Consider the following 19,381-nt stretch of genomic DNA (forward strand, 5'->3'; position numbering starts at 1 on the left):
AGCAGGCAGCAAACCTCTCTAGTTGGTAAATCAGGCTGCCTCTGCCTCTGCAGCAGGGAGTTACCCAATACAATAACTTGCAATTTCTTCCTGGCAGCCTTCTCTTTAGGATTTAGGGTTAAGTGGACTGCATCCTTTGCTTGTAGGCACATCTGACTCCTTTTCAACTTTGAGGGCAGTGAATCTGTTTTGTAGAAGTCCTTAAGGTAGGGCAGGAGCCTCCTTCTTGGTGCCTGAAGTCAACACCTTCCATCCTTTCCCTTCCCCAGAGGTTACACTTACCTTAACAGTGAGGTTGACACTACCTGCTTCTCTCCTTCAGTTGGTTTCTGAAGCTTTTCAAGCTGCTGCATCTCAGACAAGAGCCTGTCTATCTCCCAGTCATCTTCTCTGATCTCTGTTGCACAGACTGCTCACTTCCTAAATCTTCCACTTGACAGCACAATTCCTCCAAGACATCACGCCTCCTAAGATACAGAAAGCCATCTCTTCTGGCATCAGAGAGATAGATGCTCCAGGCATTCTCTACAGCCTAGGTCTTGGAGGGCTGCACTGAAGCCTCTACCCTAGCAGGGACAGCTGCTTCAGCACCTGATGGGGAAACGGTTCTGTGGTGCGTCAGCACCATATCTGGGACTGTTACAGTGACATAAATTCAAGTGAGGCCCTCTTTGCATTCTGCTGTACAAACTTCTGTGTTTGTTGGCTTTGTTCCAGGCCTCTCCCAAGCACCAGCTAAAGGGGTGCTTGACCCTCCCAAATCAGCGGGCATCTACAACAGCAGCTCCAGGAACCCTAGGTCAAAGGCAGCTGATTACACTTGTTAGAACCTGCTAGAGCTTCCCGAGGCCCGCAGTCTTCCAGCTCCCCTTATCTTGTCCTAACCTGACAACAGCAGGAATCCTCAAGTGTCTCAGAGGGTTCCCAGGCATTCCCCAATGATGTTGGACCTTGCCCCCAGAAGGTCCAGAAGCTTCCAAAGCAGAACCCAGAGACTGCAGTGCAAATTGTTGTGTCTATTGGCAACCAATAGATGCTGGTGATGATGAGGGATAACCTCTGAACAAGATAAAGGGGGGTTAGGCTCATTCAATCTGACTGGCTGAAGGAACATCAATGCCCTTAAGTACACAGGGTTCAAAGAACCGTTTGACATCTCCAGACACAAAGAGAAGTATTAAAAATCCTTGTTGTGAATGTCTACGAAAAGCTAAGAAAATTAAAATGATGTTATAAAAATATGTATTACAGTCTCCGAGTTATGTTCGTTTACAGGAACTTTCAGTCTCTCACGATCCTGTGTATAAGCCTTTGTTTTTCAAACTGATACTGAACTAAATATAGTTTTCAAATGAATGAACACTAGACACAACTTCCAAATATAATTATTTTTTCATATGCTGTGGAAGTATGGAAATAAAAGGTTAGATACGGCATATTTTGTTTGTCCTTGAAAGTCGAATATCTTCCATATGTAACATTAAACATTACAATTTAATGACTGTGGGACTGCTGGAGTTAGAGGAAAACAGAAGTGGGTATTGGATCAATCTGTTTGAAGTTACATAACATTCTTTGTGTGTTTGCCTGTTATGTTTTGTTGTACTCATTTGAAGTATTTCTTTTCAACTCCATGGGTGGCCTGATTAGGCAGGGGTTCACAACCAGTGCAGGCACCATTGCAGGTAAAGAGGAAAGAGTTTTATTATTGTACCTGACCAAGGGATTTCCTCCGAAGGCTGAGTCCTAAAATATCTCCATATTGGAGGTGGGATATTAGAAAGTGCTGAACATTAGCATAGTTCCCTCAACTGGAGAGGTAGGGATTGTTATCTCTGCTTCTCGGTAGGAAAAGACTGTTTTTCAGCCATGCTGAAAATCTTGCACTTCACCCAACTCCATGTCTACATATGTCTGAGTTCCTTCATATTAGCTTTCCCATAAAAAGCTTTTGGGTCCATTATGTAGTCCCGTTTAGGCAAAACTCCTACTAAGGCCAGTGGCTGAAATCTTGATCCTTTTGGCTATCCTTTTGGAGAGAGTTTTTCTAATGATTTTAGTGAAATCAGGCTTTAATTTGATGATTTTAAGCCTGGATAAAGATTGCAACACTGAATCCCTCATTAGATTCCCATCTACAGATCAGATTTCATTTCAAGCCTATGCTTAACATCAGTGCTAGTTAGCAAAGCCTGTTAGCATTTTTTTAAATAATCAGTAATTAACTTTAAGCTTAGTTTTAAGCATTTACTTTAGTGCCTTGAGACCAAATTGAAAGGATTTTTTTTCCACCACAGCCACTCTCTCACTCCCCCTCCTCAAAGGGAAAGGGGGAGAAAATATGACACAAAGGGCTCAAGGGTTGAGATAAGGACGGGGAGATCACTCAACAATTATCGTGATGGGCAAAACAGACTCAGAGTAGGGAGATGGTAAGATTTACTGCCTATTACTAACAAGCTAGAGAAGTGAGAAACAGAGGAAAGAAACCAAAAACACCTTCCTCCCATCCACCCTCTTCCACCTCCTCCCCTCGAGCGGCAAAGGGGAACGGGGCCATGGGGTTTGCAGTCATTCTACAGCACTTATCTCTGCCGCTCCTTCTCGGTCACTCTCTTCCCCTGCTCCAACATGGGGTCCCTCCCATGGGATGCAGTCCTTCCCGAACTGATCCTGCGTGGGCTTCCCACAAGGCAGCAGCTCTTCAAGAACTGCTCCAGATATGGGTCCGTACCACGCGGTCCAACCATCAGGAGCACACTGCTCCAACATGGGTCCCCCACGGGCAGCAGCTCCTGCCAGGTCAGCGGCTCCTGCGTGGTCTCCTCTCCACGTGCTATAGGTTTGGCCCGGAATCTGCTCCAGCGGGGGTCCTCCACAGGCCGCAGCCTCCATCCGTGCAGGTCCACCTGCTCCACCGTGGTCTCCTCCACGGGCTGCAGCGTGGAACCTGGCTCCATCATTGTACTCCATGGGCTTCAGGGGAACAACCTGCTTCACCATGGTCCTCACCACAGGCCGCAGGGGAACTTTTGCTCCATTGCCTGGAGCACCTCTCCCCCTCCTTCTTCATTGACTTTGGCATGTGCAAAGTTGTTTCTCACTCCTCGCTCTCTCCCAGCTGCTGTTCCCCAGCAGTTTTTTTTCCCCTTTCTTAAATATGCTCTCACAGAGGTGCAAACAACATTGCTTATTGACCCGGCTCTGGCCGGTGGCAGGACCCTTATCTAACATGGAGCAGTTTCTGGATTCTTCTCACAGACGCCACCCCTATGGCCCTCCTGCTACCAAAACCTTGCCACGTAAACCCACTACAGGTTTTTAGGATGGAAACCTCTCTATAGGCAACCTGTTCCAGTGTTTGACCACCCTCACAGTAAAAAAGTGTTTCCTTATGGAATTTACTGTGTTTCAGTTTGTGCTTGTTGCCTCTTCTTCTGTCACCAGGCACTACTGAGAAGAGTATAGCTCGCTCTTCTCCATTACCTCCCTTCAGGTATTTATAGACTGTGATAAGATTTCCCCTGGGCTGTCTCTTCTCCAGGCTGAAGGGTCCCAGCTCTCTCATCCTTTCCTTATAGAAGAGATGTTCCAGTCCCTTAATCATCTTCATGGCCCTGTGCTGGACTCTGTACTGGGTCCGTTTGAGATGGAGCTAACTTTCCCTGCAGTGACCCATATAGTGTTGTGCTCTGCACTTGTAGCTAGAACAGCCCTGATATCACACCAGTGTATTATCTATTGCTGAGAAGGGCTGAGACAGCATCAAAACTCTCTCCAAACTCCCCAAAGCCAGTAGGCTGGGGGTGGGCAAGAAGTGGGGAGGGAATACCACCAGGGCAGCTGACCTAAACCAACCAAAAGGGATACTCTATACAATATGATGTCACACTCAGCAATAAAAGGTGGGAAAGGGGAAGTGTGTGTGTGGGGGGCTCTCATTATGAAGACATCTGCCCTCCCAAACAACCGCTAGGTGTATTGAGGCCCTGCTTCCTAGGACGTGGCCAAACATCAGTCCTTGATGGGAGCCTTCTCCTTGTTGAGCTTCATGAGGTCCTGGTCAGCTCATCTATCCAGCCTGTCCAGGTCCCTCTGGATGACAGCACAACCCTCTGGTGTATGTCAGTCCTCCCAATTTTGTATTATCTCCAAACTTGCTGAGGATGCACTCGGTCCCAGAATCCAAGCCATTAATGAAGATGTTTAACAGGACTGAACCCCATATCAACCACTGGGGTACACCACTAGTGACTTAGTGTCCAATTGGACTTTGTGCCACTGATCACCACCCTCTGGGCCTGGCCATTCAGACAGTTTTCAATCCACTTCAACGTCAACTAATATAGCCCATACTTTGTCAGCTTGTCTGTGATGATAGTGAGACAGTGTCAAAGTTTTTAGTAAAGTCAAGATAAAGAACATCAACTGCTCTCCCCCCATCCACCAAGCTAGTTGCCCCATTATAGAAGACTATCAGATAGGTCAAGCATGATTTCCTAAACCCATGCTGACTGCTATCAATTACCTTCTTGTCCTTCATGTGTTTGGAAATGCTTTTCAGGAGGATTTTCTCCATCACCTTACCAAGGCCTGAGGTGAGGCTGTTGGCCTGTAGTTCCCTGGTCTTGCTCTTCTTGAAGATAGGAGTGACATTTTCTCCCTTCCAGTCTTCAGGAACCTCTCCCAATTGCCATGGCTGTTGAAAGATAATTGAAAGTGGTCTCTCAATGATATCAGACAGCTCCCTCAGCACTTTTTGGTGTGAAGTGTCAGGCCCCACAGTCCCATATATTTCCAGTTTGTTTAAGTGCTTCTTAACCTAGACCTCCTCCACTGAGGGTAAGTCTTCCTTGCTCCAGACTTTCCCTCTGGTCTCAGAAGCCTGGTATTCCTGAAGGCCAGTTTTACTGGTAAAGACTGAGGCAAATAAGGCATTGAATACTGAGAACCACTGAGTACCTTGCTTTTTATCAAAACAATGCTTTTGAAATATTCCCCTTTGCTCAGTAAACTCAGTGTTTTATTAGCAAGTTCAATGTTACATTATTACAAATACAGATTATAAATGACAATGGCACAATCAGTATTTCAGTCTGAAAAGTGAACAAGTATGTTCAAAGAAAATAAGCTGAGTAGGAAAACATGGAGCACATCCAATTTTACTGGGTTAGCTGCTCTCAAAAAGAACTGTACATAAAAACAGAATATCCATTTTATGCACTGTAAACCAAGGTTATATATACGCTGATTCTGACACTGTATCATAAAACAACTTAAGAAGAAATCCTGGATAAAGTTATGTTTTCTTTCTTGTCTCTTCTTAGATAAAGAAGATAAAACTCCCCTTTTATCTTCTGTACTGGGTCTGGCTGGAATGTTAACTTTCCCGGCAGCAGCCCATACAGTGCCGTACTGTTGCAGGAAGCACGGCCGAAAGCACGACAGACACCAGTAGAGTCAGATCATGCTCCAATTTATTGCCCGAATAGCCTAACTTTTATAGAGAACTTAACAGGGGTGGACAGTGTTTCACACAAGATTATTGGTCAAAAGCACTCAGACAAACAGCTACAAGAAAACAACCCCACCTGCAAGAAAACAACCCCCTTGTGATTAGCAGTCACATAGACCTTGTCCTTGAGGCCAGCTACTGGTAACAATATTTTCCTGAATTCCTCAATTGGGCGATGTGGGAACACTGTCATGGGAACTTCTCATAGTTGCCCTGGTAGCTTGGTTTGCTCAGCTACAGCAAGCCATGGGATTTTTGCTGTTTCAAGAAATCCCTCAACAATTCCCCCTTCTTCTTTTGAGCAAACCAAGCTTGACACAGCAGTTTTACAAGTAACTCTTTAGCTATACTTACAACACACAACGATGATTACCACCACCATAAACCAAATCCTTAATCCCCTTGTGATTAAACCCAGCAACCATCTACACTTTGTTTCAAACAAGTCAGTGAACCATTGATTGAAAGGATTGATACCATATTGAATCTTTCTCATGTGCTCTTTCAGGAAAGTAATGGATTTGTGAATTGACTCATTATGATCAGAAAGGTTTAAACAGTACATTCCCTTAAAGTCCTCACACCCATTCCTTTGAGCCAAAAGCAAGATCCTGTAAAAGCAGATGTCGCAGACTATTTTGATCTGGTAACATCTCCTCAAGTATCTCTGTTGTGGCATAGGCTTGCCTCTCGGCCCAGCATACCAATTTTTCTAAGTTGTTACGTGTGGCCGCAGATGCCACTCCAGGCACTGAAATTGCTAATGCCGCTCTAGCTGCAACCCCACACAATTCAACATTATCATTGCAATCCAATGCAAGCAATGTCCATTTATGTCTGGTGATCTCACGCAACTGTAACAAGCTAGGAGCAAATACAAAGAGTTTATCTTTGTAACATGGACATCTGATAGCATTTGCAGGGATACCTTGCCAGGCCCCATCCCCACAAATCAGAAGCACATCAGGAGGTAAGGCCAAAGCTGTACAATTGTTCCAAACACTGTAGTTGTTACCCCTTGTCTCCATGCTATAAACCCCTAAACCCTGCTTAGCAGCGTCATTGCAATCACAGGTGTTATTTGTGTCTTTGTACCAGTATGGCCTTTTCCAGGTTCCTGTAGCAGGAATCATCTGATATCCACGGCTACATTCACTTTTGTAGCCACCTTTCAGGTTGATACACATTTGACTACAGATACCAAGGTTTTGACATTCATCAATGTCTCCACAGTTTCTCTTGTCTATAAACTCAAACCCAGCTGGACAGTCACATTCATTTATGATGCATTCCTCCAAGGGCTCATCACCCCAGTCCTTGCAGTCTCTCTGCTGGTTACACACTTTATTGATATCTATGCATTCTCCACTTCTTCACTTGAATTTGCCAGGTCCAGAGCACTGAATAACATTGTTACAGTTTGCTTCATCAGTGCCATCCAGACAGTCTCTCACACCACTGCACTGCCTACTCCCATGGACACAGTTCCCATCTTCACATCTGAACTGGTCTGGCCTGCAGGTCCGAGAAGGGCAGTTAATTTCATCACTTCCATCCTTGCAATCAGGATCTCCATCACATCACCACTTCTTGTGGATACATTCACCTGAGCCGCACTGCACCTCACTCCTAGAACACTTCACTGGAGGTGCAGGCTGGCGGCCACACTGCTCCAAAGATTCATCCGAGTGGTCGGAGCAGTCAGCATCATCAACACACACCCAGCTGATAGGGATGCAGGTAGAACTCTTGCACTGAAACTCATGAACACCACAGGTAGGAGGTGCACACTCCAACTCATCGCTACCATCACTGCAGTCATCTTGAACATTGCAGACAAAGCTTTTGGAAATACATTGCCCACTACTGCATGTGAATTCTGCTGCACTACAAGTCACAATGCCACAACTCTCTTCATCTTCTCCACTGTCGCAGTCCTTTTCACCATCACATTTCCAGGACACTGGGATACACTGGGTTGACTGAGGACCACAGCTGATTTCATTTACCCGGCATGTTCTCGTATGACACAGCTCAGCACTCTCATCAGACCCATTTTCACAGTCCGGATCCCCATCACACTGCCATCTGTTTGGCACACACTGACCACTGTTGCACACAAAGTCAGATTCAGCACACGTCTTCTTCACACAAGCACTCTCATCACTGCCATCTGAGCAGTCTTCACATTTTGCTCTAGCACCGTCGGCAGCAGTGCACAGGCCGGCGAGGGCGAGCAGCAGGCAGAGTGCCCCGCAGCGCGGCAGCACCCACCGCCGCCCTGCACCTGTGTCACTTATACTGCTCCTATTACCCATGCCGTTAGTGTCAGTGGCATCCTCCTGGTACTGTTTCTGTCTTTGTCGCCCCTTACTCTCCCCCTTTTCTTTTTTACCACTGACCATTCACCACAAATGGGTGAGACACATGATTACTAGTTAGGAAAGAGAGTGTAACGTCTGCTATACGGCTGCAGGCCGTGCCAGCTGCAACCCTAGAAGCTGTTTGTGAACGAGCCTGACTGACGGTGGTCATTTGGCGGTGTAATCTGCGTCTCTGCTCTCCTGCCCTGCAATAGAGCTAAATCGTCATTAATAGTCTGTAGAATGTGGCAACCCCACGGAATGTTATCCAGAAACATAGTTATAACACCTATCTGGGGACGAATAGTCTATTTTTGCATTGCAAGATAACTTCTTATAAAAAGAATGCCAGAGAGAAGCAGCACTGCCGCTGCTGCCGCTGTCTCCATGGTTACGTCAGACAGGCTGCAGGGTCCTGATCTCCGCCCCTCTGCTCTGTGCCGACTCGCCACAGGGTGAGGGTCGGCCGCCATTGTCCACTGACGCCTCTGGTCTCCCGTAGCAACTCGATCTCGGATGGCCCGTATCGCACCGCGATTACTTCAATTTCATGCGATTACTTCAAATTTCCCGCGTCCCCCCGCGATTCCGCGTCTCTCCGCGATTCCGCGTCTCACCGCGATTCCTTTTTCCGCGTCTCTCCGCGATTCCTTTTTCCGCGTCCCCCCGCGATTCTGCGTCTCACCGCGATTCCTTTTTCCGCGTCTCTCCGCGATTCCGCGTCTCACCGCGATTCCTTTTTCCGCGTCTCTCCGCGATTCCCTTTTCCGCGTCTCTCCGCGATTCCGCGTCTCACCGCGATTCCTTTTTCCGCGTCTCTCTGCGATTCCGCGTCTCTCCACGATTCCCTTTTCCGCGTCTCACCGCGATTCCTTTTTCCGCGTCCCCCCGTGATTCTGCGTCTCACCGCGATTCCTTTTTCCGCGTCTCTCCGCGTCCCGTTTCTCACCCCGAGGCCATTGCCCAGGTCGGTTAGTAGGGTGTTTCAATGCTTCTCTCTGTGCGGTGGTCGGCTTGCCGTGTGCCTCGGATCTCACGGCGCCGCTCCGATCTCCCGGCGCCGCTCCGATGTCCCGGCCTCAGCCTGTTCGGGTCTCAGCCTGTTCGGGCGCCATATGTTGCAGGAAGCACGGCCGAAAGCACGACAGACACCAGTAGAGTCAGGGCCTGCAGGAATGCTAAAGCCCGCCTGGAGGTGAAACTGGCAAAAGAGATAAAGGATAATAAGAAGTTTTTTTTTTTGTTTGGTTGGTTGTTTTTTTGTGTGTGTGTGTGTGGTTTTGTTTAAGTATGTAAACAGTAAAAGAAAGACTAGAGATAATGTGGTCCCCTGATGAACGAGGGGGGTGTCCTGGTAACAGGTGACGCTGAGAAGGCGGAGATACTGAATGCCTTCTTTGCTTTGGTCTTTGCTTCAAAGACACCCCCCCCCCCCCAGTACTCCTGGACCCTGGAGGGAGGAGAAAGAGTCTGGAAAGCGGATATCTCCCTCCTGGTTGACGAGAGAGTGGTTCGGGAGCGTCTGAGTGGGATCAATGCACACAAATCCGCGGGTCCTGATGGGATGCATCCATGTATGCTGAGGGAGTTAGCGGAGGTGATCGCTGAACCGCTCTCTATCATCTTTGAAAGGTTCTGGAGAACAGGAGAGGTTCCTGAAGACTGGAGGATAGCCAATGTCACTCCGGTCTTCAAGAAGGAGGATCCAGGAAACTACAGGCCATTCAGTCTCACCTCTCTCCCTGGAAAGGTGTTGGAACAGCTTGTTCTGGATGCCATCTCCAAGCAATTGGAAGAGAAGGTTATGAGGAGTAGTCAGCATGGATTCACCAAGGGGAAATCGTGCTCAACCAACCTTCTAGCCTTCTTTGATGGCATCACCAGCTTGGTAGATGAGGGGAGAGCAGTGGATGTCATCTACCTTGACTTTTGCAAGGCTTTTGATACTGTCTCCCACGACAGCCTGCTAGCAAAGCTGAGAAAGTGTGGGACGTAGGAGTGGACAGTAAGGTGGGTTGAGAACTGGCTGACTGGCCGAGCTCAGAGTGTGGTGATTGGCGGCGGAGAGATCTGTGACTAGCGGTGTTCCCCAGGGGTCGGTGCTGGGTCCGGTCTTGTTCAACATCTTCATCGACGACCTTGATGAGGGAATAGTGTCCACCCTCCACAAGTACGCTGATGACATAAAGCTGCGAGGAGTGGCTGACATGCCAGAAGGCTGTGCTGCCATTCAGCGAGACCTGGACAGGCTGGAGAGATCATAGAATCATAGAATCATAGAATATCTCGAGTTGGAAGGGACCCATAACGAGCATCAAGTCCAACTCCTGGCAGGAGTTGGGCAGGTCTGCCCAAAAGTTTAGACCATGTGACTAAGTGCACAGTCCAATCACTTTTTAAATTCAGACAGGCTTGGTGCAGTGACTACGTCCCTGGGGAGCCTGTTCCAGTGTGCATCCACCCTCTCGGTGAAGAACCTCTTCCTGATGTCCAGCCTAAACTTCCCCTGCCTCAGCTTAACACCATTCCCATGGGTCCTATCACTGGTGTTTACAGAGAATAGGTCACCTGCCTCTCCATTCCCCCTCGCTTGGAAGTTGTAGACCACGATGAGGTCCCCCCTCAGCCTCTTCTTCTCCAGGCTGAACAGGCCCAGTGCCCTCAGCCGCTCCTCATACGTCTTCCCCTCTAGGCCCTTCACCATCTTCGTCGCCCTCCTCTGGACACTCTCCAACAGTTTAATGTCCTTCTTGTACTGTGGTGCCCAGAATTGCACACAGTACTCGAGGTGAGGCCGGACCAGCGCAGAGTAGAGCGGGACAATCACCTCCCTCAAACGACTAGCGATGCTGTGCTTGATGCATCCCAGGATACGGTTGGCCCTCCTGGCTGCCAGGGCACACTGCTGGCTCATATTCAACTTGCTGTCAAGCACAACCCCCAGATCCCTCTCTGCGGGGCTGCTCTCCATTGTTTCGATGTCCAGTCAGTATGTATCGCCAGGGTTGCCCTGTCCCAGGTACAGGACGCGGCACTTGCCTTTGTTAAACTTCATGTGGTTGGTGATCGCCCAGCTCTCCAATCTGTCCAGATCTCTCTGCAAGGCCTTTCCACCCTCAACAGAGTCCACAACTCCTCCCAGATTAGTATCATCAGCAAATTTTCTCAAAACACCTTCTATTCCTACATCCAAACCATTTATAAAGACATTGAAGAGGACTGGCCCTAAAATGGAGCCTTGAGGGACCCCACTAGTGACCATCCGCTAGCCACAAGGAGGTGATCTGAGACAACCAGCATGGCTTCACCAAGGGCAAATTGTGCCTGACCAACCTAGTGGGCTTCTATGATGGAGTGACTGCATCGGTCGACAAGGAAAGACCGTCTGATGTCATCTACCTGGACTTAGGCAAGGCCTTTGACATGGCCCCACATAACATCCCGGTCCCAAATTGGAGTGATATGGATTTGGTGGGTGAATCATTCAGTGGATTAAGAATTGGCTTGAAGGTCGCACCCAGGGAGTGGTGATCAATGGATCTATGTCCAAGTGGAGGCCAGTGATGAATGGTGTCCCTCAGGGGTCTGTCCTCAGACCAGTACGGTTTAATATCTTCATCAACGACATAGACAGTTGGATCAAGTGCACCCTCAGGGCACAGTGGGATCAAGTGCACTCTGAAAGAGCTGGGGCTGTTTGGCCTACAGAAGAGAAGTCTCTGGGGTGACCTCACTGAGTCTTTTCAGTACTAATAGGGGTCTTCTAAAAAAGATGGAGAAGGACTCTTTACTTGGGTAAATAATGATAGGACAAGGGAGAATGGTCTTAAACTAAAAGAGGATAGATTTAGTCTAGACGTTAGGATGAAATTCTTCACTGTAAGAGTAGTGAGGCACTGGAAAAGGTTACCAAGAGAAGTTGTTGATGCCCCATCCCTGTAGGTGTTCAAAACCAGGTTGGATGGGGCCTTGGCCAACCTGATCTAGTGGGTGGCATCTCTGCCCATGGCAGTTGCATTAGAACCACATTATCTTTAATTTCCGTTGTTCAACAAGATGATCTTTTAAATGATCATCAACAAGGTGATCTTTGTTCAACTAGATGATCTTTAAGGTCTTTGTTCAACATCTTCATTGACGACCTTGATGAGAGAATAATGTCCACCCTCAGCAAGTACGCCGATGATACAAAGCTGGGAGGAGTGGCCGACATGCCAGAAGGCTGTGCTGCCATTCAGCGAGACCTGGGCGGGCTGGAGAGCTGGGCTGGAAGTAACCAAATGAGGTTTAACAAGAGCAAGTGTAGAGTCCTGCACCTGGGAAGGAACAACTGCATGCATCAATACAGGCTGGGGGATGACCTGCTGGAGAGGAGCTCTGAGGAGAAGGACCTGGGGATCCTGGTGGACGACAGGTTGACCATGAGCCAGCAGTGTGTCCTGGTGGCCAAGAGGGCCAATGGGATCCTGGCATGCATTAAAAGGAGCATGGCCAGCAGGTCAAGGGAGGTGATCCTCCCTCTCTACTCTGCCCTGGGCAGGCCTCACCTGGAGTACTGTGTCCAGTTCGGGGCTCCCCAGTACAAAAAAGACAGGGATCGCCTGGAAAGAGTCCAGCGAAGGGCCACAAAGATGATACAGGGCCTAGAGCATCTTCCCTATGAAGAAAGGCTGAGAGACCTGGGTCTGTTCAGCCTGGAGAAAAGAAGGCTGAGAGGGGATCCTATCAATGCTTACAAATATCTTAAGTGTGGGAGACAGTGGGATTTGGCCAGCCTCTTTTCTGTGGTTTGTGGGGACAGGACAAGGGGCAACGGTCAAAAAACTGAGCACAGGAAGTTCCGCACCGACATGCGAAAGAACTTCTTCACGGTGAGGGTGACGGAGCACTGGAACAGGCTGCCCAGGGAGGTTGTGGAGTCTCCTTCTCTGGAGATATTCAAGGCCCGTCTGGACGCCTACCTGGGCAGCCTGCTCTAGGGAACCTGCTTTGGCAGGGGGGTTGGACCCGATGATCTCTTGAGGTCCCTTCCAACCCCTACAATTCTGTGATTCTGTGATTCCGTCCATTCCAACCTGAGCCATTCTATGAATGTCTGATTCTATGATTGCCTGGAGTAATCCACAAGATCAGGCAATTCCAAAATGAAAGTCCAGCAGGCAAGGCCGAAGGCTGGCTTGGCTTACCTAGGATCTTCTACTGAAGCTTAGGCATAAAAAGGAAGTGTATGGTTGCTGGAAGCAGGGTCAGGCAGCATGGAAGGACCACAGGGATGCTGTTTGCATTTGTAGGGAGAAAAATTGTGTGGCCAAAGCCTAATTAGAGTTGAAGCTGGCCAGGTCTGTGGGAGACAATTAAAAGGCCTTTTGTTTAATATGTGAACAGAAAAAGGAGGACCAGAGAAAACATAGGTCCAGTACTTGATGGGGATGGTTACCTCACAAACAAGGACATAGGCAAAGCAGATACGTTTTTTGTCTCTGTCTTCAATGCTGATGATGGGCTTTGGGACCCTGGGTGCCCTGAGCTGGAGGACCATGATGGGGAAAATGATAGACTCCCAGCCAACCCTGAACGTGTGTGGGATTTGTTACTCCACATGGATTCATACAAGTCCATGGGTCCGGATGGGATTCATCCCAGGGTGCTTAAAGAGCTGGCTGATGTCATCGCGGGACCTCTCTCAATTATTTTTCAATGATCTTGGGAATCTGGAGAGGTCCCGGTAGATTGGAAGCTGGCAAATGGTGTGTCAGTTTTCAAGAAGGGCAAGAAAGAACTGTCCTGGTTTTGGCTAGGATAGAATTAATTTTCCTCCTAGTAGCTGGTATGGTGCTGTGTTTGGGATTTAGAATGAGAATAATGTTGATAACAAAATGATGTTTTAGTTGTTGCAGAGTAGTGCTTACACTAAGCCAGGGACTTTTCAGCTTCTCACACTGTCCTGCCAGCGGGCAGGCTGGGGGTGCAGCAAGAGCTGGGAGGGGACAGACCCAGGAGAGCTGACCCAAACTGGCCAAAGGGGTATTCCATACCATCTGACGTCATGCTAAACAAATAATATGGGGTGACAATAAATAAGGGTGGCTTGCCGGGGTGGGGGGGCTGGCTGCTCGGGGATAGGCTGGGCATCGGTCAGTGCGTGGTGAGCAATTGCATTGTGCATCACTTGTTTTGTACACATTATTATTCGTATTACTATTACTATTATTATCCTTTCTTTCCTGTCCTAATAACCTGTCTTTATCTCAACCCACAGGTTTTCATTTTGTTATAAATTAAGTCTCAACACAATCTGAATTTAGTAATATTTATAAAAGAAATATTTATAAAAGGTATAAAAGGCAAGTAAACAGCGCTGGGTGTACGGGGAGTCTACGCTCTACCAACACGCACACACGAACATCAGACATTCTAAATATACAGAACATTGCTTTTACATACTAAATACAAGTATGCCTATACAATCAGAAATGGTAACAAACAATCCTTTAAGCTCCATGACTTAACAGCCTCCATTTTCCATTCCTTTTCTTAATTACAAACAAGTCTCAATTTTCCATTCCTTTTGAACAATATGTCTTGCTTTAAGTTGTCAAGCAACTCGGTCTTAGGGCCTTATGTATCCCGTTCTTCCCGGATCAAAGAAAAGCATATCTCGTTTTCAAGGCCAATAGGGCCTGGGTGAAAAAGGCACGTCCAGGTCAGCAGGGGACGTAACAGCAAAAGCCTTCGATGGCTGTAGCAGCAGAGGGGCCCATGGCGTAGCAGTCGGATCAGTAAAGGAGCCCGCAGCTCCCTCAGTGTCTGGCAAACGACACGTTTCTGACTGTGGTCCCACATGGCTCTTTAAGGCCTCAGAGACTGCTCGCCAGGTGCTGAGCAATCCCACTGCAACCTTGTCGTTTTTAGTTGCAGAGTCCCACACCTTGACACCAATTTGTTCCCATGTTGCAGGAAGAACGGCCGAAAGCACGACAGACACTAGTATGGTGTAGTGGGTTTACGTGGCAAGGTTTTGGTAGCAGGGGACCATAGGGGTGGTTTCTACGAGAAAGATCTAGAAGCTGCCCCATGTTTGGGAAGGGCCCCTTTGTTTTCCAGAGCTGAGCCAATAAGCGATGTTGTTTTGTGCCTCTGTGAGAGCATATTTAAGACAGGGAAAAAAACGCTGTGCCACACAGCAGCTGGGAGAGTGAAGGGAGTGAGAAACGACCTTGCAGGCATCAAGGTCAGTGTAGAAGGAGGGGGAGAGGTGCTCCAGACGCCGGAGCAGAAGTCCTCTGCGGCCTGTGGTGAGGACCATGGTGAAGCAGGATGTCCCCCTGCAGCCCATGGAGTACCACGGTGGAGCAGGGTTCCACGCTGCAGCCCGTGGAGGAGACCACGGTGGAGCAGGTGGCCCTGCACCGATGGAGGCTGCCGCCTGCGGAAGACCCCTGCCGGAACAGATTCCGGGCCGGACCCGTAGCCCGTGGAGAGGAGCCCACGCAGGAGCCGCTGACCTGGCAGGAGCTGCTGCCCGTGGGGGACCCATGTTGGAGCAGTGTGCTCCTGATGGTTGGACCGCGTGGTACGGACCCATATCTGGAGCAGTTCTGGAAGAGCTGCTGCCTGTGGGAAGCCCACGCAGGATCAGTTCATCAAGGACTGCATCCCGTGGGTGGGACCCCACAGCACATGGGACGAGAGTGACCGAGAAGGAGTGGCAGAGAAGAAGTGCTGTAGACTGACCATAACCCCCATTCCCCCATTCCCCTGCGCCGCTCGAGGGGAGGAGGTGGAAGAGGGTGGATGGGGGGGGAAGGTGCTTTTGGTTTCTTTCCTTTGTTTCTCACTTCTCTCGCTTGTTAGTAATGAGCAATAAATCTTACTATCTTCTTATGCTGAGTCTGTTTTGCCCGTTACAATAATTATTGCGTGATTTTCTCGTCCTTATCTCAACCCTTGAGCCCTTTTCACATATTTTCTCCCCATTCCTCTTTGAGGAGGGGGAGTGAGAGAGTGGCTGTGGTGGAGCTCGGCTGCCCACTCGAGCGGAACCACGACATATGGTCAGATCATGCTCCATTTTATTACCCGAATAGCCTAGCTTTTATAGTGAACTTAACAGGGGCAGATAGTGTCTCACACAAGATTCCTGGTCAAAAGTACTCAGACAAACAACTGCACAAAAACAACCCCACCTGCAAGAAAACAACCCCCTTGTGATTAGCAGTCACGTAGACCTTGTCCTTGAAGCTAGCTGATGGCAACAATATTTTTCTAAATTCCTCAATTGGACGATGTGGGAACACTGTCATGGGAACTTCTCATAGTTGTCCTGGTAGCTTGGTTTGCTCAGCTGCAGCAAGCCATGGGATCTTTGCTGTTTCAAAAATCCCTCAACAATTCCCCCTTTTTCTTTTTGAGCAAACCAAGCCCGATGCAACAGTTTTGCAAGTAACCCTTTAACCACATTTATTACAATACAACACGCAATGATGATTAACACCACAACAAACAGAATCCTTAATCCCTCTTTGATTAATCCCAGTAACCATCTATGCATCATTTCAAACAAATCAGTGAGCCATTGATTGAAAGGATTGATATCATATTGAATCTTTCTCGTGTGCTCTTTCAGGAAAGTAATGGATTTGTGAATTGACTCATTATGATCAAAAAGGTTTAAACAGCACATTCCCTCAAAGTCCTCACACCCATGCCCTTGAGCCAAGAGCAAGAAGTCAATAGCAGTTCGATCCTGTAAGAGCGCATGTCGCAGACTATTTTGATCTGGTAACATCTCCTCAAGTATATCTGTCACGGCATGGGCTTGCTTCTTGGCCCAGCATGCCAATTTTTCTAAGTTGTTAAGTGCGGCCGCAGATGCCACTCCAGGCACTAAAGTTGCCAATGCCGCTCTAGCTGCAACCCCACACAATTCAACATTATCATTGCAATCTGGTGCGAGCAATGCCCATTTATGTCTAGTGATCTCACGCAACTGTGACAAGCTAGGAGCAAATATAGTAAGTTTATCTAAGTAACATGGACCTCCGATAGCATTTGCAGGGATACCTTGCCAGGCCCTATCCCCGCAAATCAGAAAAACATCAGGAGGTAAGGCCATAGCTGTACGATTGTTCCAAACGCTGTAGTTGTTACCCCTTGTCTCCGTGCCATAAGCCCCTAAACCCTGCCTAGCAGTGTCATTGTAACCACAGGTGTTATTTGTATTTCTGTACCCGTATGGCCCTTTCCAAGTTCCTGTAGCAGGATCTCGGTAATTCATTCTTATTTGTGGTAACACATTTGGTGCTGCTCTATTTATTGTTTGAAAATGAATACTCGCAGGAGGGTCTTCTCGGTCACTAGTCAAACATAAGTGATTCAAGACAACCAATGCCGCGGACAATCGCTCATCGATGCTCTTGATCTCTTTTAATCTCACTAATTGTTCCTTTAAAACCTGGTGTGATCGTTCAACCATCACTTAGCCCGTGGGAGAATATGGAACACTTGTTTTTGGCTGAATCTGTAGGAAAATCCATTCCAGAACTTGAAAATGCTGCCCTATCATTCCACCCTTGCCATCACCCGTGTCACTTATACTACTCCTATTACCTGTGCTGTTAGTGTCAGTGGCATCCTCCTGATACCGTTTCTGTCTTTGTCACCCCTTACTCTCCCCCTTTTCTTTTTGCCACTGACCAATCACCACAAATGAATGAGACACATGATTGCTAATTAGGAAAGAGAGTGCAACGTCTGCTATACGTCTGCAAGCAGTGCCGGCTGCAACCTTAGAAGCTATTTGTGAAAGAGCCTGCCGGTGGTCATTTGGTAGTGTAATCTGCGGCTCTGCACTCCTGCCCCGCAATAAAGGTAGTAATATAGCTAAGTCGTCAGTAATCCGTACAATGTGGCAACCCCACTGAATATTATCCAGGAACATTTGTACATTTATCAATTTATGTAACACCATAGTTATATCACCTATCTGGGGACGAATAGTAGAGTCTGATATTTTCCATCCCAAGTATAGCCATGGCTGTTTCTGTTGAACCTTCTCTGGGGCTATCTTCAACCCTTTTGCTTCCAAAGTATCCCAAATAAACTTTAAATCTGAATACTGGAAGCATTCTGGCCTACCAAACCAAATGTTATCCATATAATGGTAAATAATTACGTCACACCACGCTGTCCGAATTGGTTGTAGTGCCCAGGCCACATACAATTGACATAATGTAGGGGAATTCCTCATCCCCTGTAGAAGCACTAGCCATTCATAGTGCCTTGCCGGGGCCTGTTTGTTAATGGAGGGTACCGTAAAAGCAATTCATTGACAGACCTGCACCACCACATCTGGTTGCCTGGACTGATCGATAAATTTAGCATATGGTTCCCCAGGGGCATGTTCAGGGACTTGTGCAGCATCCCCTGCAAGCTTTGTCTTTTAGTTGTTCTTCAGCTTTCCCCGTCTCCTTAATCTCCTGGCCAGATATCAGAGACTTGCAGGATTCCTGGGCGGTAAGGTTTTCCCATTCAAGACATCTATGTAATTAACGCTATCCACTTACTCCACGTAGCATCAGTCGCATGGTGTGTAGTGGGAATTTTCTCTTTGAACATCCAATGTAACACAGGTAGCCGCGGTGCCAAGAGGAGCTGTGCTTCTGTACCCACAACTTCTGAAGCAGCTCGAACACCCTCATATGCCGTGAGTATCTCTTTTTCAGTTGGGGTGTAATTGGCTTCTGATCCTCGATAGCACAAGCTCCAGAACCCCAGGGTTGACCCCGAGTTTCTTCTGGGGTTTTCTGCCAGAGGCTCCAGGTGAGCCCAAGCTCCCCAGCTGCAGTGCAAAGTATGTTTTGCACAGCTGGTCCGGTACGGACGGGCCCAAGGGCTACTGCACAAGCTATTTCTTATTTGAGTTGTTCAAAGGCCTGTTGTTGCTCGGGGCCCCACTCGAAACAGTTTCTCTTTCGAGTCACTCGATATAGAGGACTCACAAGTTGACTATAGCCTGGCACATGCATTCTCCAGAACCCCACAAGGCCTAGGAAAGCTTGCGTTTCTTTTTTGCTAGTTGGCGGAGACATTGCCGTTATTTTGTTGATCACATCCACCGGAATATGGCTACGTCCATCCTGCCATTTTACCCCCGAGAACTGGATTTCCTATGCAGGCCCCTTGACCTTACTCTGTTTAATGGCAAAACCAGCTTTCAGGAGAATTTGGATTATTTTCTTCCCTTTCTCAAAAACTTCTGCTGCTGTGTTGCCCCACATGATGCTGTCTTCAACGTACTTCAGGTGTTCAGGAGCTCCCCCTTGTTCCAGTGCAGACTGGATCAATCCGTGGCAAATGGTAGGGCTGTGCTTCCACCCCTGGGGCAGTCGATTCCAGGTGTATTGGATGCCCCTCCAAGTGAAAGCAAACTGCGGCCTGCATGCTGCTGATAAAGGGATGGAGAAAAATGCATTAGCGATATCAATTGTGGCGTACCACCTGG

General features: G+C 48.1%; 2 long non-coding RNA genes and 1 pseudogene across 3 annotated transcripts in view; all 3 read right to left on the reverse strand.

Annotated features, from left to right (window-relative positions):
* Positions 1-19,381, reverse strand: part of LOC311426453 — a 385,986-nt gene that overhangs the window by 212,944 nt on the left and 153,661 nt on the right. The window lies entirely within an intron of this gene.
* Positions 1-19,381, reverse strand: part of LOC311426377 — a 150,893-nt gene that overhangs the window by 20,680 nt on the left and 110,832 nt on the right. The window lies entirely within an intron of this gene.
* LOC311426290 (very low-density lipoprotein receptor pseudogene) lies at positions 5,461-9,020 on the reverse strand (annotated as a pseudogene). The gene has a single exon. The product of its transcript is annotated as a very low-density lipoprotein receptor pseudogene (transcript).

Source organism: Aythya ferina (genome assembly GCF_964211825.1).
Source record: "Aythya ferina genome assembly, chromosome: W".
Taxonomy (NCBI): Eukaryota; Metazoa; Chordata; class Aves; order Anseriformes; family Anatidae; genus Aythya; species Aythya ferina.